Here is a 27,849-nt window from a genome sequence, read left to right as displayed (position 1 = left end):
CTAATATGTCAAATACAAATAATGATTCCAATAGTAAGTGAATGTAATACATTGCTAATATTGCATAATATTTATTATAAAAAAAACAAGACATGTACAACTGGTTGAATCCTTTTAAATGCTTGATTTGCCATCAATTCCTCCTAATTGTCCGCCCCACTACCCTTGCAATTCAATCAAGACACCTAATCAAGAAAAAACTTCAACAACTAATTTTTTTTCCTTTTTAAAGTTAGTTCGTTTACAACAAAGAAAAAAAAAGGTCAAAGGAGAATACGGAAATATTGAATGGGTAACAGTGTTAGCAATGCCACCATACCTACAAACATGTAAACAGACAAACGAGAACAGTAGCAAGGCCAAGTGGGTAACATCATCCCGGCTACTTTGCTTGACACTATGCACATCAACAAGACTTTCCCAATTCATAGTTAGTAAGAATTTTTAACTAATTTGCATACACGAGATTTACCCCTTTTATAATTCGTGAAGGGTAGTTTAGACATTTACCTCCAAAAAATTATATTGTCTTAGATAGTTGCATGTTACAACTTTCCCTAATAGGCAAGCTCTTGATCCAACCACATGTTTGACCATCCAATACCCTTGTTAAACACAATTATCATTCAACATCATATATTTAAAAAACCCTAGCCAAAAATCAAAAAAGATAAAAATAAATACATCCACAATGCTTGGAATCAATTTGAATCTTGAACCACGAAAAGTGTTTGTTCCATAAATAAATATTTCCAGCAAAGAGTCTTTGGCTATTGACCTGTCAGCAATAAAGTAGAGAACTAGGTTGTAATTTGGTTTAGCTAGCACCTGAAAAGAAAAACTAGAGTTTTCACCATTAGCAAAAAGTCGACCATAAGTCATGTCCCCATTAAGCCAAAAAAATAGAATGTATGAGCAGTTTGGTCAAAATTGTTAAAATCATAATTATTTTATCAAACAAATAGTATGTTGGGGCATTTTGGACAAAAGAAACGACCAAACACTTAATTTGTTAATGAAAAACCTAGTTATATATATATATATATATATATATATATATATATATATATATATATATATATATATATATATATATATATATATATATATCCTTTGAAATCTTATAATTTTTGCATGTTTAATAAATCTGTAAAAAATATAAAAAGATTCCATCACAAACCATCAAAAAAATACTACTAGAACAATGACAATAAAATCAAAAAAATGATGAATTGAAGACTTAATTTATAGGTTTTCAAAAGTAAATACAAAAAACAGAAACAAATCATCATAATTAATACAAAATAAGTATCATTTATAATTGATCTAATTTTACAAAATAAAAAAGAAAACCTTACATACATCAGGTATATACTCTCATTTACAGACAATTTATGATTACCTGAGCAAAAGGAATGCACTTGCTCCCAGGCACATAGACACTTCTTATTCCCTTTCTAGGCTCAGCTGCAACACCATCAAACTTGAAAACAAATCAAAATTAAAAAAACACCATTAAAGCTCATAATATATAATTTAAAATCATCAAATTTGACATTTTTTATACATGGCCTTTGACCGAGCATCTACATGTTGATGTGTTTGGTCTTTTGTGTTCTTTTTAACATGAAACAATCAATAACAATAAATACATCATAAAATGGGACCAAAAAACAAATTGAAATGAATTAAAAAAACATAAAACAACAAACCATCCTATGTAAGATCTTCAAATATTTGCATGACATCGGTATTGAGATGAGAAGGTTCCACAGTAGTAGCAAATTTCCCCATGTTTGTAGAGTCAGATCTCCTAACTATAGGCATGTCATCTTGACATAATTAACTATAAATTGACCTCAATTCTGCCATCAACATCTCTACGGCACTAGGGTAAGCAATGTGAAACAGCCCATATGCAGAAACTCTAGCAGTGAACCACTCACCAACTGCCAACCTTTGTAGATAGAGTAACAAAAGGTGTAAACATGGCATGGACTTACATTTAAAAGGAGAAGGAAAATAAGGTACCACAATGAAAAATTAAAGAAGAAAAACCCCAGTGAAAAGATGAAAAAAAATTTATATAAACAGTCTGTGTGCCTTTTAAGTTGCAATGGAACTGGTGCAGTTACTTAAATATATTGAAAATTCATTTTGAATTCATTCATAGTTTTTCCTTAGTTCTTTGCTTATTTATTTATTTAAAAAAAGCACCATATGGAAAAAATAAGTACCTTTGTTTTCCTCTTCGGTTCTGCCCATCTGACTGCTTTGGTGCAGAGCTGCTCAACCCTCTTGTGAAGAGCATGGGATTTACTGGTTCTTGGGTCTCTTCTTGAGAAAAAAAATCGGCTCCATTCCTCCATCATGTTTAGGAAGAGCAACCTGCAAATCCAATTGAATCGGATGAAGAACCAAAGTGATGTTAAGCCATTCCTCTTATGTCTGGAACACCAGAGGCGACGCCACAATGTATGGCACATCCAGCTTCATCAGCACCTCGATTTTTCTTGGATGATCTTTATTTACGGGTCCTCCCACAAATGCAAACCCATTCAGCGACACCACCGAGTTCACAAACGGCTTCTTTCTGATCGGGTCAGTCAGATACTTCTCGATGGGATCTGAGAAGTCAAACCCACCCGCAAAAAGCGGAATCAAGAGCTTTCATGAACCCTAAGCCGAGAGAAATTGAGAGAAAATGAGGGTGGAGCTTCCTTTGGCGTCATTGATGGATGACCTTGCTTCACTTGTTCTAGTAGTGTAGAAATAAGGCGACGAGAAGAAGGGCTTTTGCAGAAAATTATTGATTCTAATACTTATTGAAGAAATTTGTGAGAAGGGGAGGGTAGAATTTGCTTTAGGATTTCTCTATTTTTCTTATTAGAAAAATCGTAGTTGGGAGATGAAGTGTGGAGATAGAAGCAGCGTAAAAGAGAGAAGGATGGAATGAACCCTAAATCATCGAGGCGGGCTTTTCTAATTATTTTTGGATTTGATTTGCCCCCTTAGTTATTAGAACGTGTGTTTGATGAAAATTTTATAAAACGACATGAATAGAAGACACGCCTTTTATGTTGAGTGCCCTCCGTGTTTTTATTTTTTTGTTCTGACACTAATTTTAAGGGCACACAAAAATAAGTGTCCCAAATCCTTTAAATTTTAGAAGAGATGACGTTATTTCTAGGACACACGTTTTTGCGTATCGTAAATCATTGTGTTTCATGGTTCGTGTGTCATTAAAGGCCTATATTCTAGTAGTGTAACAACCAATAAGGTGCAATGTGCAATATCATGGATTAGCATCAAATTCACATTTTTGCTAAAGTAACTAAGATTGTGAATTTATAAAAGGTTTAGTTACTTTATATGTTCATTATACCTTTAATGAGAGCTTAGTGTCCTATCCTACCCGTTCGGCTAACAACCCTCCATTAGTCAAGTAGCGGTACGTGAGAGTGGACACCCATTTAATCGCCATTTTATAGGCAATTTTTTTTATACCCCCTTATAGACCAACTTCGTGAATAAGGTCTACTAACGGTAAGATTGACTTTTTACTTATACATATATATAATATATTAGACTATTAATTTTATATAGTATAAGAGTGTATTTTACACATTTAATATACTTGGTGGTTTAATCTATTAATAAATTAAACATTTAATTTAAATAAATTTAAACCATGTGATGATGGATTTATTAATTTTCTATTTTAATTAAACATTTAATTAATTTAATAAAATTCATAAAGGTGTATATTGAACTATTCAAAACATCAAGGTTCTCAATATGGAAAAATTCAAAATTAAAACTATTTAATTAAATTTTTAAGTAACGAAACCAAGAGTTGCACCTTTTGATACCTTTTCAATTACTAGGGTTCTGGAATTTAATGTTTCATAAGTAAGACTTTTCAAATTCCAAAACTTAAGGGCAAGTTTTGAAACTCTTCAAAACCTTTTGAATTTTAGAATTATAATGTTTCATAAATGAGACCTTTTAAATTCCAAAACTTGAGGGTAAGTTTTGAACCGTTACCCTTTACCGAGGATCGACGATTTGTTCGATCAGTTGTAGGGAGCGTCTTGGTTTTCCAAGATTAATTTGAGGTCTGGATATCATTAGGTGAGGGTGTTTGATGAGGACATCCAGAAGACAGCATTCCGGACTCGTTACGGGCACTACGAGTTCATAGTGATGCCTTTCGGGCTCACTAATGCACCTTCGGGCGTATCTGAACTCAAATTGAGGATTTGAGGAAATTTTTTGATAATAAAGTAATTTTCAAAGAGTAAAAGATTTTTGAAACAAATAGAGCAGAGCCGTATGTACGATCAACCAGCGCCCGAATGGTGATTTCCCAAAATACCTTACAGTAAGTGTTATGAGATACGTTATGCTATGATATATGATGAGTTATCTTATGCGTGATAGAGTAGACTAGGTATTCTTATTAGGACTAGAGTGGCCTGATTTGTGATGCCTTAGTCTAGGAGTCATGCTACTAGGGAAGCTTGAGAGTGATTAGATAGCAGCGAGGAGTTTATGAGAGATCTGCTAGAGAATAGCCTCTGATTATTGAGAATAGAGTGCTTGGGATTTGGGACCCAGGGAGGAGGACTTGGGGGAATGTTGATGCAGTGTGAACAGTAGTAATGGGCCCGTGCTACTGGAGACACCGGATCAGTACGCAGTCCAAGTAAGAATCTTCGGGGTACCAGAGGTCAAGTAAGGTTGAGTTATCGAGTGTGAGAATACTTAAGCGAGTCCCTGATACTTCTTATGTTGTATTTCAGAGACATCATGGTGGGGACACGCCACACACCAGAGAGCAGCGGTGCTAGTTATGAGGAGATCCGTAGGATCATTCACGAGGAGGTGGCTGCGGCCATTAAGGCAGAGATACCAGAGATGTTTGTGTCTATCAAGACCACGCTGATAGAGACTTTTGATGAGCGATATACTGCTCTTTCTGATGTTGTTGTTGTTGGATTAGTGTCAAAGTCCATAACTATTTTGGTATGTACTTGACCCGATTATGAGCATGGTCCTTTTGGGTTGCCTTCACCATAGCAATATGTAGGATGAATTAAGGATAGAAAGGTTTAAATATGATTTATTAATATATTATGAGAATAATATATTAAAGGAGAAATCATATTGTTTAATTAATATTAGTCAATAATTAATTATGAATTAATTTTGTGGCTAAAAGAGATTAATTAAATTTAGGGGACTGGACTGCAATTATTGGATAATTGAGTTATTGGGCTAAGGAATGCTAAAGGAGTAAGGGGTGAACGAAATTATGATGGAAGCCCATCATATTTTCGTCCATAGCCTTATCCAGAAAGTTCCATGGGCTGCTTAGAGTTTAAGCTGTCCATTAGGGTTTTGACTGAAACCCTAGCAGCCCACACAAGTATATAAAGGACCCCTTAGGCCCCAAAAACGTGTGGAACTGATTCTCTAGGGCTTCTAGTCGTTTTTGGGCAGCCTCTCTTCTTCTCCTCTTCATCCAAGTTGTATATGGTGTTTGTGACTCCATTAGAGGTGCAGCACTTGAGGCACTAAGCTTTCTAAGGCCAATCCAAGCAAGGAATTGATTGTTATTGCTATATAACAATCAAAGGTAATTCCCTAAACCCAAATTCAGTTTATAATATGTTAGATCTAAGTTTATTAGTCTTGGATTCAAAGCATGTACTATAGAGAAACCTAGATCCAAGCATTAGGGTTGGTATGAGCACATAGGATTGTTCTTATGTCTAAAACCCATCAGTGGTATCAGAGCCTTGATTGGTTTCAGTTGTATGTGATGCTTAACTGCTTTATTTGATGAAAATCGAGTTTTTGGCCCCTGCCCGACTCAACTCGGCAAGTTGACCCCTACTCGGCGAGTCCAGGTCTGACTCGGCGAGTCAGTTCGTCAGGCAGAGGGATTTTCGGGTTTTGGCTGCTGTTTTGACTTGGACTTGATGCTTAATTTGTTTTATGAAGTTAAAATCTGAATTTTATCTTAATTAAGTGTTTATCCATGCCAAAACAATAGATAATTTCAAATATTGGTTATTTATGTGATAAATATGGATTATTTAAAGTTATTTGGTAATTATCTAATGACTAAAATAAGATTAGGTCAAATATAGATAATTATGAAATTAATTGTTTAATTTATGTTATTTGATCCCTTATGTTTTGAAAAGTCTCAAAACTTGCCCTCAAGTTTTGGGATTTAAAAGTTGATTAAAAGTTTAATTTTGAAATGTTAAATTCTAAAACCCTAGTAATTTGAAAAGTTCGAATCACAACCTTATGGTTTTGTTAATTAATTAAAGTGTATAATTAAAAGTGATTTAATAAACCCATAAAGTTTACATTTAATTAAATTAAAAGTATAATTCACTAAATTAAACCACCTAGTATTTTAAAAGTGTAAAATACACCCTATACTATATATAACATTAAAAGTCTAATATTATATATGTATGAGTAATCAGTCAGTCTTACCGTTAGTAGGCCTCATTCACGAAGCTGGTCTATAAGGGGTGTTTAAGGAAATTGCCTATAAAATGGCGATTGAATGGGTATCCACTCTTACCCACCGCACTCTTGACTAGTGGAGGGTCGTTAGCCGAATGGGTAGGATAGGACAGAAACCTTCCATTATAAATATAATGAAGTACAAAGTAACTAAATGCTTTTTCAAATTCCCAAATCATAGTTACTTAAGGAAAAATGTGAAATTGTATGCTAATCCATAGAATTACACTTCGTACCCCTGTCAAACGTTAGTGGTGCGTGTGTGGTTAACCGGCACACTAATTTGGGGATGACATTGGTAGCGAAGGGTGACTCGATGTTTTTCATAAATCAATGGAGCGTGTGTGGCTAACCGGCACATTGATTAGGTGATAGTAGCATTGGGTGCACCACGTGATTCGTATGGTTATTCACACCTTGTTTGTGATCCTTGGCATCCCAGTCACAAATAGTAGGGCATAATCGAGATTAAACATGCCATTGAAAAGTTCAATGAATCTCAAAAGATCTAGGAGTTTCAATTCATTTAAAACTTAATCTTCCTTTTCGTTTTTCATGGTGGAAATTGGTAAATCGTCATTTACCTACCTTCAAATATTTTGCAACTAGATTACGGCATCCCTTTTCTAGGTTGTAGAATATTCTGTTGGATCCTAGCTTGATGTTTCATTTGGGTGTTACATCAAGAATTCTAATCAACATAACTTGAATTTTCTCCCATTTTGTAGATGTCTGAATCTTACAATGGTCTTCCCAAATCCTTTGGAACAAGCATTCCAAATGAAGATGACGTTCCGAGATACGATCAAGGAAATGAGAGTCATGCTTCACTTCCTCCACCTCCTCCAATCGTTCTCCCTGACCCACAAGTTCAAAGGCTTGAAAAGTTCAAGCTCACTCAAGCCCTTTTGGCAAGTAAACACGAAGATGGGAAACCTGTGTGTGCACACGTCTTAGAGATGAAGTCACACATTGATAGGTTAAGCATGTTGGGTGTCGAGATTTCAAGCGAGTTGGCTGCTGACTGGGTTCTTCAGTCACTTCCTGAATCATATAGTGAGTTCGTTAGAGAGTACTATATGATGGATCACAACGTGACCCTCATTAATCTCACCTATTTGCTTATAGCTGCTGAATCAGCAATGATTTGGCGTGCTGGTCAAGCAAACTTGTCTGGTGAATCAAACTCCCAAACTTCAATGGACACTGGCAACATTGGAAGTGCAGAAAGAACTAAGTCTGTGATTGTCCGATGTGCTGTGCCAAAGGGGTCCATTTGCTTTTATTGCCAAGAGAAGGGGCATTGGAGACGAAGCTGCCCTAACTACCTGAGAGATCTAAGAGATGGGAGAGTCAAGACGTATGGCTCTGCTTCAGGTAAAATCCATTATCTAACTCTTTTGAGTTCCTATTCTAGATTCTTAAGACATGATGTGATAAGATTAAGCTTGAGGGAAGAAGTGAGCTGAATCTAATCATGAAGAAATGGATTTCGATCGCATTACTTGAAGAAGGGATTCTTGAGCTACTACTTGGAGTTAGAATAGATTGTTAAGAAATATGTAATAACATAGTTTTTCAATTGAATTGCATCGTAAGGACAATTTTTTTTTCCGCAATAAAATGAATTTTGATTTTATCTTATTTATTTATCCTTGCGATGGCATGTATGAAAAAATTGATGTTTGAATGTTTCTATTATTAGCAACAATGGATTTGATCCTTAATTATGTTATTTGTGGACGTATCAAAATTTTACCAAATAGGGAGAGTTTCTCATCACCCAAGTTTTAATTGGACAGAAACTTGGAATCATGCAACGTGTATTGTATGATGAATGAAAAACTTTCATATTTGGGAAATTTAGACTAATTCTTTGACAAAGTGTCAATTGAAGGACACTAGGTCGTACGTTGATCAAGTCTACCACAAGAGTGACAAAGATATTCGTCATGATTTACTAAAGTTTAGTAAATATGGTTATACTTATAAGATTGAGTATAACTCTGAGTTGACTGAAATAGTTTTAATCAATAGCAGAACGAATAAGAAGAATCAAGAAAGCAGAAAGATAAAAGTTTCTCCATTCTAAGAAGAAGGGAGAGTACTTTTTATTGTGTTTTATGATGAAGTCTTAATGATTAAGAACCATATCTCAATTGATCCTCTAAGTGAGTCTTAGTGCATTTGCATGTCTAAGAAGAGGAATCGAGAATTGTAGAAATGGTTAAATCAAAGAGTCAATCATACTTCGTTCCAATATCAAGTCTTAGAGTCATACTCCAAGATTGTGACATTGAGTGACAAATCTTAAGTAGGTTTATAACACTCATCAAATGTGGAATTTGGAAAAGTTTTCTTATTCTTGCACATTAGAAATTGGTAAGTTGTGATGTCTTGGATAAGACAAAGACCAACTAGGACCAATTTGTGAAGTGTTTTGTCTTGATAAGAACTACACTAACTCTTGAATATTTGCTTTGTCAAGAAATGTTTCTTGACAAGAGAATCTTATATGTCATGGAGTCATTGGGAGTCTTAATGGTCTTGAAAGGTTTCAAGAACAAATCAAGAATATACCTTATCGATCATCACTAGCACACGACTTGAGGTTTGCAACCTATCATGCTGACATTATTTTGTTTTTGTGCCATTCCAATTGAGTTAATTACGTATGTGAGTTCTATGAGTTCTCATTTGAATGCATACTAGAGCCTTAGTCGATGGAAAGTACATTGATATGTAAGGACACATTACTAAACTACTTGGAAGACATGGTGGGCACTCGTGTTACCATAAGGCAAGAAATCAAGATTAAGAAAGTTCAGTCCATATGAGTTTGGATTTGTCGCAAACCTTGGTTTTGGCAAATTCACATGGATAGGAACTCATACACCATAAAATCTAAGTGTCATAAGATTCCCTCCTTCATGAAAATGACTGTGAGGAAATGCTTTCACTAAAAGAGATTTTAAGAAGATAGCGATTGTGAAAATTGTATTCTCAAAATTCGATTATGGTTACGGCATCCCTTTCCATAGTTCGAATTATGAGATTTGGCAATTAGTTTCAACATTTGGAACTTAGTAACATAAGTTCTGAATTGTTTAAACACACATATGAGCTATCTAAGACAAAGGTGTATAAGGTTAAGAAGCCTAGATAAAGGCTTATCGAAGCATCTGGTATTAGAAATATGAATTTCAGAAATTCAATAGGCATTGTTTTCTGAAAGTTCATTTGTTTTCTGAATACATGTCAAAGCTAGTGGGAGCATAAGTGTTATGCTTATATGATAATAATCATCATGATAGTGGGAGCATAAGTGTTATGCTTATATGATTATTATGGCGAGTATTGCAAGTTAGCAATATTAATTATAGAAAAACAAAGATTCAATTTGCAAAGTTGCATGGGTTGAAAAGTTGTTTTAATATAATTAAGGGAGAGAATATTATACTTCGTTTCAAAATCTAAAGCTTAGATTGAGAAATTTTAATATTTTCAGTCAAAGGATACATTGTGTGTTCTTAAAATTCGATTATGATTACGGCATCCCTCTTCATAGTTCGAATTGTGAGAACATGACACATAAAATATTATGGCAAAAGATAGGTAAAGTATCATATCTTTATGTAAGACATTATGCATCGCGTTCCATACGCTTCGGGTATAGGATCGATTGCAAATGTTATAATATTTGACCATTCTAAAATTTTCCAAATGTCTAGCGCATTAAGTGGGAAAAAGGATTAGAATCAGTTTTGACTAAAATAATTAAACAACTATCAAAGGACGATCCAAAGTTCACTGAGGATTGGTCGCTTGTGAGTAGTTGGAAGTATGGTATTGGATGGAGCATATCGACATTATTATGAATAGATAAGATTCTATTAAGAATGAGTTGTCATATGGAAAATGTGGAAATGTTTCCATATTGGGAGTTGGATATTGAGATTCTATGCCTAGATTAGAAACTTTTATGCAGGAAGGATGTTCAAATGAATGTACTTTGAATGTGAGACTTCACGTCTATGGAATTGTCTTGTAACAATGTCCGATAGAGTACTTCAAAATTTCATTAGCCAAGTCTTGGTGACTTTTGTGCTATGACTTTATGAAAGGATCGTTGCATAAGATGTTAGAATCTAACATATTCTAATAGTAGCAAAGAACCTTGTGTTCTTACACTAATGATAAGGATTGGGAATTGTGAAATGAGCATCATTGAAAAGGTTTTTCAATTGATCTATTTCATAAAGTAAGGACCATAGGAAACATAGTGTGCATGCTTTATGCATGGGACAGCTATTGTTGTAATTTGAGTAATAAGTTGATTTTCTGAAACAGTAAACGATAATAATGAGTAATCAATATGGTGGTTAAATAGAAGTGTTTTATTTACTCTCACAAGTTTGAGGCCATATAGGCTTAAGTATTATTGTTATGTTTCAATTTGCATGTTTTGACTTCCAGAATAACTAGGTTATTCAAACATCCACAGTCAGTCATACGTTGGGAGTAGGTATGAATAAAGATTGTCATGAATCTGTCTGTAGATTGTCTGAAGTGTTTAGACATAGCACAAGTTTGTTGCAGAGTTCATGAGTGCTTTGATAAGATTAGAGTATTGGATTAAACCCACACTCACTTGGATCACTTCATAGATTTATCACGAGTGATTAGTGAGACGATAATATTGTATATTCTTGAAACCGAGACATGTGAGTTGTTATTTGTTGGTCGGTTGCACATTGATAATAAGTAAACGCACCAGTAACTTGGTGTTATAAAACTTATTGTTGTGTATGATTCGATCAGTAAATGCAAGCAAGCATATTAGTCAAAGTTTATCCATTCCTTTTACTCAAAGTGAGATAAAAGCGAAATCTGTGGGCCTCTCGATGATTTAGTGATGACACCTAAGCGCTTGGCCAAGTCGGGACTAAGTTGATGTGTTCAATTGTAGTCTGTTATCAGTCGTCATAAATCGGAAGTCGGGAAACAGTATAGAGAGAATGATTGAAATTCATGTCTTTTGTCTATACGATATCTTGAGAATGGAGGAATATATAATCTCTTATCTAGAGGACACGCTATCTGATAAGATTAGAGTTGACAGCGGCTTTTGAAAGCTACGATTGCTGATCAGGTTCTGAAGTCATACGGAAAATAGTTATTAGACTTATCCAAGTGGAAGACTGTTGGATTAGTGTCTAAGTCCATAACTATTTTGGTATGTACTTGACCTGATTATGAGCATGGTCCTTTTGGGTTGCCTTCACCATAGCAATATGTAGGATGAATTAAGGAGAGAAAGGTTTAAATATGATTTATTAATATATTATGAGAATAATATATTAAAGGAGAAATCATATTGTTTAATTAATATTAGTCAATAATTAATTTTGTGGCTAAAAGAGATTAATTAAATTTAGGGGACTGGACTGCAATTATTGGATAATTGAGTTATTGGGCTAAGGAATGCTAAAGGAGTAAGGGGTGAACGAAATTATGATGGAAGCCCATCATATTTTCGTCCATAGCCTTATCCAGAAAGTTCCATGGGCTGCTTAGAGTTTAAGCTGTCCATTAGGGTTTTGACTGAAACCCTAGCAGCCCACACAAGTATATAAAGGACCCCTTAGGCCCCAAAAACGTGTGGAACTGATTCTCTAGGGCTTCTAGTCGTTTTTGGGCAGCCTCTCTTCTTCTCCTCTTCATCCAAGTTGTATATGGTGTTTGTGACTCCATTAGAGGTGCAGCACTTGAGGCACTAAGCTTTCTAACGCCAATCCAAGCAAGGAATTTATTGTTATTGCTATATAACAATCAAAGGTAATTCCCTAAACCCAAACTCAGTTTATAATATGTTAGATCTAAGTTTATTAGTCTTGGATTCAAAGCATGTACAATAGAGAAACCTAGATACAAGCATTAGGGTTTGTATGAGCACATAGGATTGTTCTTATGTCTAAAACCCATCAGTTGTTGCTCCGGCCACCGCAGCTGTAGCTACGGCTAGACCACAGGGGTGGTGATGCGTTGTTGTTCCGGGAGTTAAGCAACACAAAACCACCAGAGTTTGATGGGACACAGGATCCGATTGCGGTGATGAGGTGGATTTCGGACATTGAGGGGTGTTTCATCACATGCTCATGTCCAGAGCATTTGTGGGTTCGGTTCGCGCTGAACCAGCTTCGCTTGGGAGCGAAGGACTGGTGGAAGTTTGTGACGGCGCACTATTCGCCTGATAAGCTTGCTGCAGTGACCTGGGAGAGGTTCACCGCTATGTTCCGAGAAGAGTATGTTCCCCAGGTGGAGAGGGAACGATTGGCCCAGGAGTTTCTAACCCTAGGGTACTGAGTCTGTTACAGTGATTACCCGGATGTTCCACGAGAGGGCGCTGTTCTGCCCAGAGCACGTGTCTTCCGAGCAGGCACGTATGATCCGATATCTGAGCATTTTGAGGAGGGATATATGAGAGTTCGTGGCGAACTCGTCGTATCGGACATTTTTCGAGCTTCAGGAAAATGCTCGGAAGAGGGAGATAGAGTTGGAGACTCAGGCTAGGGAGGAGGCAGAGTCTCATGGGAAGGATAGGCGACCGGAACAGTCTCAGCCGGCAGCCAAGCGGGCCAAGCCCGCCGATTCAAGGACAGGGAGCCAGAAGGGTCGCACTTGTGGCAAATGCGGCAAGAGTCATGATGGGGGTGTGCAGAGCAGGGTCTTGCTACAAATGTGGCAAGGAGGGGCATATGGCCAAGGATTGCCCCAAGGGGTTTGCAGTCTGTTTCCACTGTAACCAGACCGGACACCGGAAGGCAGAGTGTCCGCAGTTGCGAGGGTCAGCGTAAGGAGCATATCCGGGATCCGCCATTGCTGTAGTGAGAGCTATTGATAATCGGCCATTGAAGGCCGAGGCACCGAAGGCACGAGGGAGAGCCTTCCAGTTGACCGCAGAGGAGTTCCGCGTAGCGCCCGATGTTGTGGGTGGTATGTATTCTTTCATCTATTTTTTTGAGTATGAGATATTGTGCTTATATTATGATATGCGTACGTACTTTTCTTGTGAGTTCTGTACCTGCCTTGGTGTTGTTTAACTCGAGTGCGAGCCGTTCTTTTGTATATTTGGCTTTTAGTCAGCACATCGGTATTAGTCGAGAGGTGTTGAATCGATCTCTGAGAGTTTCCATAGCTAACGAGAGGGCGGTATATGCCACGGAGGTGATCCGAGGGTGTGTACTCGAGATCTTCGGTGTTGAGTTCCCGATTGATTTAGTCCCTATGGCGATGGGAGATGTCTGTGTCATCGTGGGCATGGACTGGTTGAGCAAATTTGGAGCGGTTATTGACTGCGAGCGACAACTGTGACCATACAAGACCCTATTGGGGGAGTTCTTACGGTACACGGTGAGGGTACGCGTTCTGGGTCAGCATTTTGTTCGGCCACTAGAGCGAGTTAGAGTCTACAGCGGGGCTGCAGTGGGTTTGTAGCATATGTGATGGATATGAGGGTTGACTCAGGGAGACCGAGGTCAGTTGATGAGGTCCCGATAGTGCGAGAGTTCCCGGATGTTTTCTCTGAGGAGTTGCCAGGTGTGCCTCCTGAGAGGCAGGTAGAGTTCCGTATCGATTTGGTTCCGGGGGCAGCGCCTATCGCCTTGCACCTCCAAAGAGGCAGGAGTTATCCTCGCAGCTTCAGGAGCTGCTGGGGAAGGGGTTTATTCGGCCAAGCAGTTCGTCGTGGGGAGCGCCTATCCTTTTTGTCAAGAAAAAGGATGGTTCATACCGGATGTGCATTGATTAACGGGAGTTGAACAAGATGACAGTCAAGAACCGTTACCCTTTACCGAGGATCGACGATTTGTTCGATCAGTTTCAAGGAGCGTCTTGGTTTTCCAAGATTGATTTAAGGTCTAGATATCATCGGGTGAGGGTGCGTGATGAGGACATACAGAAGACAACATTCCAGACTCGTTACGGGCACTACGAGTTCGTAGTGATGCCTTTCAGGCACACCAATGTACCGGCATCATTACTGGATCTCATGAACAGAGTGTGCAGGCCGATGTTGGATCGTTCGGTGATCGTGTTCATCGATGATATATTAGTGTACTCGAGATCCATAGAGCAACATGAGGAGCATTTGAGGGAGATCCTCAGAGTTCTGAGATCGAAGAGGCTTTATGCCAAATTCTCCAAGTGTGATTTCTAGTAACGAGAGGTCCAGTTCCTGGGACACCACGTTAACCAGAATGGGATATTGGTCGATCCGGCCAAGATTGAGGCAGTAATGAGTTGGGAGGTGCCGAGATCACCCACCGAGATCAGGAGTTTCTTATCGTTGGCTGGCTATTATCGGAGATTTATCAGGGATTTCTCCAAGATCACCATGCCACTTACCAGGTTGACCCGGAAGGGTGTTTCTTTTTCATGGGGCTCAGAGCAGCAAGACTCCTTCGACACACTTCGCCAGAGACTATGCGAAGCCCCGGTGTTAGCCCTTCCGGAGGGGATGGAGGACTTTATGATGTATTGTGACGCGTCAATATCGGGGCTGGGAGCGGTGCCGATGCAGAGAGGGCATGTGATAGCATGCGCATCAAGGCAGCTGAAGACTCATGAGGCGAGGTATCCCACCCACGATCTGGAGCTGGGGGGCAGTAGTGTTTGCCCTCAAGATCTCGCGTCACTATCTATATGGGGTTCGGTGTACCATATACACGGACCATAAGAGCTTGAAGTATTGGATGGATCAGCCCAACCTGAACATGCGCCAGAGGAGATGGTTGGATGTGGTGAAGGATTACGATTGTGAGATCCTGTACCACCCGGGCAAGGCTAACGTTGTAGCTGATGCCCTGAGTCGTAGGGCGGAGGGCGCCCCGATACGAGACGTTTGTATGAGACTGACAGTGTTGACTCCGGTGTTTGACACCATTCGAGGGGCCCAGGTTGAGGCCGTGAAACCAGAGAACCGCAAGAGAGAGCAGGTTATCGGACAGGTATCAGAGTTCTTCACCGATAGCCGAGGGCTTATGACCTTCCAAGGACGGATTTGGGTGCCATTTTTGGGCAGGGCACGTACCATCCTGATGGAGGAGGCACACCGATCGAGGTTTTCAATTCATCCCGGGGCCACTAAGATGTATTTAGACCTGAAGAGAGAGTATTGGTGGCCCTGTATGAAGAGGGATGTCGCATGGTTCGTAGAAAGGTGTTTGACCTGTTGTAGGGTGAAGGTCGAGCACCAGCGTCCGCATGGTAAGTTTCAGCCTTTGGAGATTCCCGAATGGAAGTGGGAACAGATTACCATGGACTTTATCACCAAATTGCCAAGGACTGCGAGAGGTGTTGTTGCAATTTGGGTGATCGTGGACAGGTTGACAAAGAGCGCCCATTTTCTTGCTATCAGTGAGAGTTCTTCCGCTGAGAGGCCGGCAGAGTTGTACTTGATAGAAGTGGTATCGCGACATGAAGTACCGATCTCGATCGTCTCAGATCGAGATGTGCATTTCACTTTCAGTTTCTGGAAGAAATTTCATGAGGAGTTGGGTATGAGGCTGCATTTTAGCACCACATACCACCCACAGACCGACGGGCAGAGCGAGCGGACGATTTAGACGCTCAAGGACATGCTTCGGGCATGTGTATTGGACTTCGGATGGAGTTGGGACACATATTTACCCTTGGCTGAGTTTTCCTATAACAACAGCCATCATTCGAGCATTGGTATGCCACCCTTTGAGCTGTTGTATGGGAGGAGGTGTTGGACTCCCATTTATGTTTTATTTCTTTAATTATGTAAGGTGACTCGACGATCTGGTGCTTAGACTCGTCGAGTCTGGTCGCGACTGGATGATGTGGTTAATGAGGGGACTCGACGAGTCAGGGGAGTGACTCGCCGAGTCAGAGCTGACGAAAGAAACCCTAATTTCTCGGGTTTGGGACCTATTTAAAGGCCCTTATGGCCTTCATTTGCGGCCACCAGTCCATAAAGAGAAACCCTAGAGTGCTTGAGCGTTTTGAGAGAGAAAGGAAGCCATTCTTGACCTTTGTGGTGTTGTTTAGCAAGAAGAAGGAGGTCTGAGCCAAGAGGAAGCAAAGGAGGTTGCTATTCTGTGGATTTGAAGCTAAGATCATCGCATTTGAGGTATTAATTCGGCTCTTCTTCTGTTTTATGAAGAATATATGGATTTAGGGTTTCTTGTGCCCTTTGCTAGGTTGATTTGATGTCCAAATAGCCCCTTTCTAGTGATGAAACTTTGGATCTGGATCCATAGAGGTCCAGAGAGCCTTACTCATCAAGCTTTATGAAGAACAATGGAGGTTATGACCTTGGGTTAAGGTATTTGGGGCTAAATCATCATATATCGTCATATAGATGTTGCATGTGCATCAAGATAGAGACTTTACATGATTATTGAACTTGAGAAGGTTAGATCTAAGGATTAAAGGAATAGATCTGGCTTCAGAAGGTTGTTTGAGGTTGTACATGAAATGAACTCGTCGAGTCCATGAGCACACTCGACGAGTTGGAGCGGGTTGTCCCGTGACTCAGATCAGTGGATGACTCATCGAGTTGGGTGAGTGACTCGGTGAGTCAGAAAGGATTCAAAGGACTCGAGTTCACGTATGGAATCGACGAGTCTATGCAAGACTCGACGAGTTGGGTCAAAGGTTGACCGTTGACCAACATTGACCAGGGTTGACTAGTGTTGACTTAATAGTGTTAGTCAAACTAAGCCAAGAAAGTATTAATTAGAGATGTATTTATGATATAGGAGGACGATAGGTCGGGGAATCGAGCACGAGTGATTATCCGACATCCAACGAGGTGAGTCTTCTCACTATACTTTACCTTGAGTGGTAATTAGACTTATGTGACAGAGTTATTGTATGCTATTTATGTGATGTGTTGCACTGAATTATTTCTATGTGATTTATACTGTGTGTATATCAGTGTATATCAAAGTTAGAACCGGAAGGTTCATAGAGCTAGGACCAGAGGGTCCATAGAGTTAGGGCCCAGGGGCCCACAGAGTTATAGCCTCGAGTGGCTAGTATGTGTTATGTGTGGTATTTTGGGGAACTCACTAAGCTTCGTGCTTACATTGTTTTGTGTTATGCGTTTCAGTTACTAGTGAGGATCGCGGGAAGGCGCCGACATGATTAGTACACACACGCGGAGTTTTATATATGTTTTGATCTTGGGATTTTGACTTATGTTTGGATATATGAAACAATGAGTTTTATAATATTGTGAAATAAAGTGTTTTTAAAATGTGAAAATTTGTTTGAAATTTTACGACGTTAGATGCACATACAACCCTAATGCTTTGGATCTAAGTTTTCTCTAATTACACATGCAATTTTCATTTTCCAAAGCATGAAGCCTAACTAGCATACAACATTGATATTTAAAACATAAAAACAAGTTAGATGATTAACTCTTTGTTGTAGCTTGTAGAACTTGGCCTTACAAGAGCTTAGCACCTCAAATGTGATGTGTCAAATAAGTCACAAAACATCACCAACAATGGAGGATTATGGGAGAGAAGCTAGGAGGAACATAAAACGGATAGGGTTCATCTTGGAACTCTTAAGGGCCCTTTTGGTGATGCTAGGGATTACATTTATAGTGTGGAATTCCTAGGGTGGAATTCCTAGGGTTTCACTTATAAACCCTAATTCACTTCCTTGGGCCTTTAGTGCAATAATCCATATGATAAGCCCTTTGGACTAACTCTTCATGGTCTCCCACATAAAATTAGTCCATCCTACTTAACATGGATCATAAGCCCAAACTATATGTATTACTGATTTATTTAATCAGTCCCCGTTAATTTAATCAGTCTCTTTTGATCACTAAATTAATTCCAAACTAATTTTTGACCAATACCAATTAAATAATATGATTTCTCAAATATATTACTCTTATAATATATTATTAATAATAATATATTAATAAATCACAAATAACCTCTTTCTCAAATATCCTTACTATCAAATTGTTCTGGTGAATGCAACCCAAATGGACCATGCTACTATCGGGTCAAGTACATACCAATTATAGTTAAGGGCTTAGACACCTAATCCAACAAGTTATGTGTTGTTTATCAATTCCATACTTACGTGTCGAAGGCACCAAGGTTAACCCATTGGTTTGATAACCTGATATTTGTTGATATGCTGACTATGGAATTGATATGCATGATTATGCTAGTTATTGGTATGCTAGTCTAGTAGATCGGTAGGACTACCTATGATTTTGTCTGCATGGTTATCTGTATATGTTGTTATTGGTAGACATATTGTGTTGGGTTGAGGTTGTACTGCTTTGTGCTGTAGCCAACAAACCCTAGAGTATTTCAAATATGAGCTGAGGGTTGGGTGGGGCATGGCAGACTCATACTGACAGCTCAGATGCATTCCAGATACAAGCTGAGGACTAGATGGTATATCGGACTTGTACTGAGGGTTTAAGGGTATTGGAGCGTTCCACATATGAGCTGAGGGTCGGGTGGGGCATGCCAAACACATACTAAGGGATCAGATGCATTCCAGATATGAGTTAAGGACCAGAGTGTAACATCCCAAAAATTTCTATAAAATTTAAAATTTTCAAAACAACCCCTTTTCTATTGAAGTGTTTACCAAAACCGTTGTTCCAAAAACATTATTTAAAAATCAGAATCTCTTTCAACATAGTTTTCAAAACATTTACATCATCAGAGTTTCCCAGAAATCATAAGTCCAAAACGCGAGGATGTGTACGGCCACGCCTTCACCTTGCCACGATCCACTAAAGCACATGAAACATAATAAAAAACTGTACGCCCAGAGTTTAGTGAGTCTTCCCCAAAATACCACCACATAAACGTAACAGAAAACATCATTCATAAATGATCATTCAGCCTGACTGGACCGCATCGTAGGGCCTTTAGCCTATCTAGACCGCTCCCGAGCCTTCGACATGATTGGAACTCCTCGCAGGGCCTACAGCCTATCCGGACCGCTCGTCGGGCCTTCGGCCTGACGTGACCGCCTTGCAGGCCTTCAGTCTATCCGGGCCGCCTTGGGTCTGTTGGTCTTCAACACAAAGCAGGGCCACCTCAACCCAACCACACACACACACACATGTCGACATATACATAAGTCATAAACACATAATCAATCAAAAGGCAAGCACATATCATACATATCAATAAGCATTGAATTATCCTATCTACCAGGATACCGAGGATATGTCATACTCGTACTGAGGGTTTAAGGGTATTGTAGCATTCTAGATATGAGCTAAGGGATAGGTGGGGCATGCTAGACTTATATTGAGGGCTTAGATGTATTCCAGATACAAGCTAAGGACCGGGCTCAGATGTTTTCAATTAAGGCAATTATTAATTGAGGTGTAAATATGATGTGTTAATTAAGAAAAGATAAATAATGAGCAAAATGACAAATGGAAAAAACATTTATTCAAAAATACCAAAAAATGACATGTGTCCAAGTTAACGAGAGAGTGACATGTATCAAAATTCTTTTCATTTATTAGGGATGAAATCCAAACGATATCAACAATTTTGCTGAAAACTTCTAAGATTTTCTTTTATTTTTATAAATCTTCAGGAAAACCGATACTGAGAAACCCTCGTTCTAGATTTACGCCCAAGGAACAAAAAAACATTGAATCGACGCCAATGCTCTCCTCTACTCTCCTATCCATTAATTGTCTCGCCGTTTCTGTCACCGGAGTCGCTAGAGGCTAGATCAACCACCGCCCTTCAATTCTCTTGAACCACAGTTCTCGTATTCAATCACCACCGCTTGTTCTTTTGTAACTCGCGATGTATCTATTGCTCTCTCCCTATTCTTGTATTGGTTCCTCGTTGACTTCAAGTAAAGATGATATGCTTCTAGTTTTGTTTTTTCTTCATATACAATGGTATTATTAGTTCTCAACTCCTTTTGTGTTTTCTTCATATATAATGGTATTATTAGTTCTCAGTTCCTTTTGTGTTTTCCTCATATGCAATGGTATTATCAAATATGTATTTTACAATCCAGAGTATGCTTTATCACCTATTAGCTCTATTTCTATGTCTTTTCATTGTTCCTTAGGGTTTAATATTGTTTTTTTTCTATCGATGGATGTGATAAAAAACTATAAAAAAAAACATTATAAAATATGATATAATAATCAATTTTAACATAATTTTTTCTTTTATTTATTTAGGAAGTTAGTCGTGATATTTAGATTTTGATTTGGAAATGGTTAGATTATTTTTTCAAGTTTACTATTATGCATATTTATTAAGAAAAGATAATAGGGTTGTGCCACCATTGAAAGTCTCGATTTCGGCCCCCGAGCTTTTGTACTTGTGTTCCGCCCTATAAGTATGTATGAGGCATATTAATGTCATTTTTTATTGTTTGAATATGATGACTAAGCCGCATAATGAGGGAGTCGAACAGTTGCATGAGAGACGTCGGAGAATGGGTGGAGGTTTGCCGGAGAAAACCGTAGACAAAGACAAATATTACTTCGTTCTACGTGTCTAACATTCAACAAGACACCAACGCGAACATACTAAGAGAGGTGTTTCAAAAACACAGTAAGATTGTGGATATCCACATCCCGTGGAGAAAAGATAGAGCAGGCTCCTCCTTTGCATTTGTGAAATACACAGGGTCAAGGATACCCAGGCAGTGGCGTCCCTGGGGTGGTGCTGGCGGTGCAGTCGCACCAGGCCTCCGATCTTAAGGGGCCTCCAATTTTTTGGATAATTTATAGTTATAGTATTGGTATTTTTGTAAAATCTATTTTTATGGTTTATCAATAAATAAAATTAGCCCGGTAACATTTGGTTCCAATTTTAGATGCATTTTAATTATGAAAAAAAATCAACAAAAATCAAAATCTAATCATAAATTTAAAATTTATCAACAATTTAAGGAAAATATCTATATCCAAAAAAAATGCAAATTTGTTTTCTTTATAAATTTTAGATAACGTTTTTATATTTTATAAACTCATCAAAAAGTAAGAAAAAAATCTCATAGATGAATTTTCTTCTAAAAATGCTAGAAGGTTGATGTTTAGAAAATAGTAATGTGTCGTTCTTTTCTTTTTTTAAGTTGTTTATAACAGTTTTACAGTTTTTTTTGATTACCAATGAATGAAGACATTATTTTGTGCTAGTGAGTTTATGAAATGTTTTTTAGCAACTTTATGTTTTGAATTAGTGTTAACGAATGTAGTTAAAAAAATATTTACAATAATTTTTTTATGGGGTCTCACTTTAGTTTTTGCACAAGGTCCCCGATACTCAGGAGATGTGGAACTCAATGAAGCAGGTCAGATGTGGACATTGTATTTTAAAGGTGAATGTTGCCAAATACGAGAAGAGATACAGTAAGTACAAACGGGCATATAGACCTCGTCGAGGCCATCCTGTACAACCTTCAACAAATCCCGAGGTTTGGTCTAAGATAACAAATGGTAAAACTTTCGCAGATGCTGTCATAGGCAGGAAGGATGAAAAATCGGTTTCATCGGTATCTTTGAAGCAGGTTATGGCTATGAAATCTGAGGCGCTGCTTACGGGGGAAGTTATAAGCTTTCTGCTTCTCTATAATCTCCCGGAGTTGCTCAAAGTAGATGGAATTTCACCTAGTGAGGTATTATATGCTAGAGGTTTAAAACTTATATTACAGTTTTCCTTCCAGGAAGTAGCGTCCAGTTATCTAAAGAACGAGCAAGCTTGGAAATAATGGTTCAAATGGCTTAAACCCGACTTTACGGAGGACGAACCATTTGAAAGAATGACCTGGATGAAAATCGTTGTTCTTCCCATCCATCTGATATATGAAGAGAATGTGAACTTGGTTGCAGGAAAAATTGGCAAGGTCATAGAAGTTGGTAATTGTCAAAATTGGCACGGTATTGATCTGTCGTCCCCTCATGCAAGAATATTAACCAGCGTAAAAACCTTAATCAACTTAGAGGTCAACTATAATTTTCTCGATATGAACTTCATGGTGGGTGTGGTTGAAACTAAAGACATTTGGTAGCCGTTTTCAAAATATATCGACTCGGAATCGGAATCTGATACATTAAAGGATGGGGGTGAGGAAGACGACATGGAATCTCAAATACCTGGGAAGATGGTCGTCAACAGGAAGACATGGAGGAAGGGGAAACTGTCATGGAATCAAAACTAATTGTTGGAGTCATCAATGGAACCTCGGTGCCGGTAGAATTCGAAAAGTCAAATCAAAATATTGACTGTAATAGTGCATTAATTGGGGAAATCGGCAAGTCTCAAAATCATGAATCTGTTAAGGATGGTATTCCCAATTTTCCCTTATGGGAATTAAATGATACTGTCATCTCTAAGACCACGTCTCATAGTGGTTCTATTAGAAGCCCACCAGCCCAATTTCCTCCGGAGCCATCAGTTCATATCCGAACCCATAGGAATAACAACTCCCCTGATGATTTTTTTTTTGGAAGCATAAACTAGACAGTCGCGGTCAACCAGAATTCTCGTGCTCACTTCCTGCTCGGTGTCTTGCATCACAATTTCATGAGCAGCCCCTACCATCATCTCTACCTATGTGCTCGCCCGCACATCTGCAAACAACGATACCTTCCATTGACCTAAATGCCCCCGACAGATCACAAGGCTCTACGGGTTTTAATGATGATTGCTTATCTTCTAAAGAAACAGGGAAACTTATCCAGGTTGGCAACATGGTGGGATTCCATATCAATGAAGATAATATGGATATTCTGGAGGGAATCTCTTCCAAAGCGTGTGAAGGTGCATGTGGAACAAATAGTCATCAATGAATTCCCTAAGTATAAATATAAGGGGGTGGGTGAATCCTACAAGGTTGATTGGATCAGAAAAATTAAAAATAAGTACCATATCGATTTCATTGGAATTCAGGAGTCAAGATTCACAGACTATAACACTACTGATTTTGTTGGCTATTGGGGCTCTCTTAATTTTAATTATGAGGCTGTAAATCCTACATGTAGATATGGTTCCCTATTTTGCATCTGGGATCCCCTTATCTTCTCAAAAGTCAATTGTATCAAACAAAAAATAATATAGCTATTTTAGGGAACCGGAAGGGAGTAGCAAGTATAACTGCAGTGGTAAATGTATATGGACCTCAATCTATTGCCGAGGAAAGGGCGTTATGGGCGGAGCTTTCAACTGTCAAAAAATCATATCCGGAAAGCACTTGGATCTTTCGTGGCAACTTTAATGCTGTAAGATTTACACATGAGAGATTCAATTCTATTTTCTGTAAATCTACAGCTGTAGACTTCAATAAATTCATCATGGATGAGGGTTTACATGAATTTAATATGGTAGGCTCAAAATTCACGTTTCTGTGGGAGGAAGGACATAAATTGAGTAAGATTGATCGCTTCCTTGTCTATTTAAATCCTGTCATTCTGCAAGCGCTTACTTCGGTCATTGCTCTTGCTCGTGAGCACTCTGTGTCACACCCACGAACCAGGACGGCGGAAGCGTCCGAGGGCGGATAATGTCATTGTACAGTATCATAACAATTAAATATAAATGAAACATAGCATTCCAAGCGACATACATTGAAAATACACACTTACATAGTTTACATTTTGTACTTGTTCATTAGTTACACAAAAGTGACAAGAAATAAAATTTCATGAATTCGCACCACTTGATCTCATAGCAAAGCTGATTACCTGTTACTGGTTCCCTGAGAATACACGTCGTTTTGAAAAGCGTCAACTAAAAAGTTGGTGAGTTCATAAGCATTTTTGTATAAAAATAGTTTTGCACTTGTTTACAATAGTTCTCATAGTACTTTCAGAAAATGTGATATTTTCTATGAAAATTATTTGTAAGTCTCGTTCCAAAACTATGAGTATATGCATGCATGTCTTTTGTTATCTTTTGTTTGTCAAAGTAAAGAAAATGTTCGCAGAAAAGCCAATATTTTCTGATGTAAGAAAAACTGTAGTCTTAAACCCTAAGACCGGAAGTGTAAGACACTAAATACTTGAAAATGATTTGCAATTTTATAGTTTCATAAAACCGATGAAGTGTAAGCTTCCCGTAAACAAAAATCGTATTGTTATTCCCTATGTGAGTCGCTATAACCATGCTTGATATGACTGATATGTCTGTCATGACATTCTTCAACCGTCGGTTTCGGTAAGATATTTGACATCCTAGACTGGCCCCGTCTAGTTGTAGCGAACAGCTCAGGTGTAGGGGTGTCAACCCCGTATAGATCTATACACAATAACCTCGCTCTCCCTCCAGGAGATTTTGGTTATAACTACACGGTTTACGCCGACTTTGACTCTCATTATTGAATAATGAACATGAGATCACTAGTATAAATTTATGACTGAAGTTTTACGACATGCGTTTACAGCTTTATGACATATAGCTTACTGCTCATGCTTTAACAGCTTTATGATAGACAAGTTATGACACGCTAATCTTTCTGTCACGAAATTCTGTTTTGTATATCATTTTGGTTAAATTATTTATAATACTTTTTATAAATAATCATTAGTGAACATATCTAGTTGTATCATAAGTTGTGAAAAATAGCATAGTATCTCCGGTTTTAATCCATCAAAATAGTGAATACAAGTTTACGACTATTTTACGAGTAAAATCGTTTTTAGTAAAATATCAAGCTTTGTATTTTGTTTTATACCTTGTTGAAAGTTTTGTGCCCAAAATATTTTTATGTTGATTTGACTCTAGTAAGTCATGAATTTTGTATTATCACGAATGATAAACTTTTCAATTTTGTCCAAATCTTTCTGCGGGTTTTATAAAAATATAGTATGTATATATATCCAAAAGTTAAACATGCTTGGACCTAAATATGCCTGTTTTTGCCATTTTTGAGTGAACAACCCTAACCACGAATTTTTGTGTAGCAATTATGTTGTCAAATACGCACACCATGATTTTATGTAGCTAAAAATGATAAAAACCTTATTACCCAAGAATTTGTTCCGTTTTCAACATAATATTTAAGATGCACGCAATTACCCAAAGGTTAAACACAATACACATAGGTACATGCAAATATCCAATGGTTAAACGAGATTTGACTTGTATCCTCCCCCTGAAAACATGAAAAATACAAAAAAATAAGGGGGTATGAAGCTCACCTTGGTGTTTTTCGTGTGATAGGAAGAAGAAGCAAGAAGAAATGTCGAGCCTAGCCTTGAAATTGGTGATATTCTAAGAAGCTACACACAAAAATAGTGTGTAAATGTGATGATCTTAACCTTTTGGTGTATGAAATCACTTGAGTTACATAAGAACTTACTAGATTTCTTAGGACCACTTGAAGATGCAACTTTTATTTGAAGGTGGTTTTTCGAAAATTTGAGAGAAGAAGGAAGAGTTTAGAGGGTGGAATGGCTTGCAATTGAATTTTGGGTGTGTATGTGTGTGAGGGGTGCCCGGCCGAGAATAAAAGAGGGGGGGGGGGAGAGAGAAGAGAGTTGACTTCTTAGGTGTCTGATGGGATACATGCATGGACACATGGGGGTCCAAAGCATTGTTGTATGTAGGATAAACATGAGGTGGCAACCCCATTTCCCCATTTCTTTTTTTTTTGTTTTACACATGCTCTAGCCGAAACCCCATGGGTTTTTCAGCCTTAAAGACTTCTCAAACGGTTTTTAGTTTTAGGGTGGCCGAAAACACCCTAATTCCATAAGGAGTTTGCAATTTTGATATGTGTATGGATCTTCGGGTTTTATTTGATCCAATAGAAGGGTTTTCCACCCAATAAGGCCCCAAGGAAGGCTTCCGGCCCAATAAGGCCCAAGGAAAATTTTTGGTCCAATAGGGCCCAAGGAAGGAGTTTTCGGCCCAATAGGGCCCAAGAAAGAGTTTTTGGCCCAATAGGGTGTTGGGCCGAGAATTCTTGGACCAAGACCCAAAATGGATTGGGCTTAGTTATTGGATCAAGTTTTGGGCTTGCATGAGGCTATTTTAACTTGGTTCTCCATGTATGAACGTATGAACTCAAATAACATTGTAGTTTGAATTTCACTAATTTGGTGTTACAAGGTTACATAGAGGAAATTGTTGTACAAGAAACACCATCTCAACCCAAAATTTTGCTAGTTATGACACTCTGACCATGCCGGTATTATTCTAAGGCCTTCCAATTGTGATTATTAGCCATCCCCATTTCGGTTATTTAATTCGTGGTTACAATTAGAAGACTTCAATGAGTTATTCAAGAGTTCTTGGGTATCCTTTAGGGGTTTTGGGACCCCTGATAGGAGTTTGGTTGCCACAGTTAAATATGTCAAGAATTTCATTCGTGATTGGAGTAGGTTGAAATCCTATAATGAGCAATAGAATTTATTTCAGATTAAAACGAAGGTGGAGACACTGGACTCTATTGCTGAATCTCGTGTACTAAGTAAAATGGAAAGACGGGTAAGGCAGGAAGACTTACACAAGATTCTGGAGATTGAGCAGTTAATAAAGTTGGATCTTCAAAGGAAGGATAAAATTAAATGGGTTAAGGACGGGGATGAAAACTCTCGCTTCTTCCATGGTAGCCTTAAACACAAAAATTGGAAGAACAAAATTCATGGTTTAAACATTAATGGTGTTTGGAATTCAGACCCTAAGGCTGTGAAAACTGAAATCTTTAACTTCTTTGCCGAAAAATTCCGCGACAAATGGCCTCACAAGCCAAAATTCATTAATAGCAAATTCAAGCAACTCTCGACAGCTCAATCAAGCATTCGAGAACCTGAGTTCACGATCCAGAAGATAAAATATGTTGTTTGGCGGTGTGGAAGTGAAAAGGCACCTGGCCCGGATGGGTATTATTTGAAAATCCTAAAAGCTCATTTGGATACCATTGGTGGTGATATAACACGATCTGTTAAGCACTTTGAACTCAATGACACGCTTGCACCTGGATGCAATTCTTCAAATGTCATACTAATTCTAAAGGTACCTGATCCATTAAATCTCTGTGATTATCGTCGTATCAGTCTTATTGGTAGTATGTACAAGGTGATTGCAAAGTTACTTGCTACTAGACTGAAGAAGGTAATTAGGGTGGTGGTAGATGAAACTCGGTCGGCATATATTCAAGGCAGATTCATACTTGATGGTTCTCTAGTAATAAACGAAATTGTATCTTGGGCAAAACATAATAAGAAAAAAAAGTTTTTGTTCAAGATTGATTTCGAAAAAGCCTTTGATTCAATTAACTGGGGTTACT

This window comes from Lactuca sativa, chromosome 2 (assembly GCF_002870075.4).
Source record: "Lactuca sativa cultivar Salinas chromosome 2, Lsat_Salinas_v11, whole genome shotgun sequence".
NCBI classification, from domain to species: domain Eukaryota; kingdom Viridiplantae; phylum Streptophyta; class Magnoliopsida; order Asterales; family Asteraceae; genus Lactuca; species Lactuca sativa.
Note: the sequence above shows the minus strand (reverse complement) of the source record.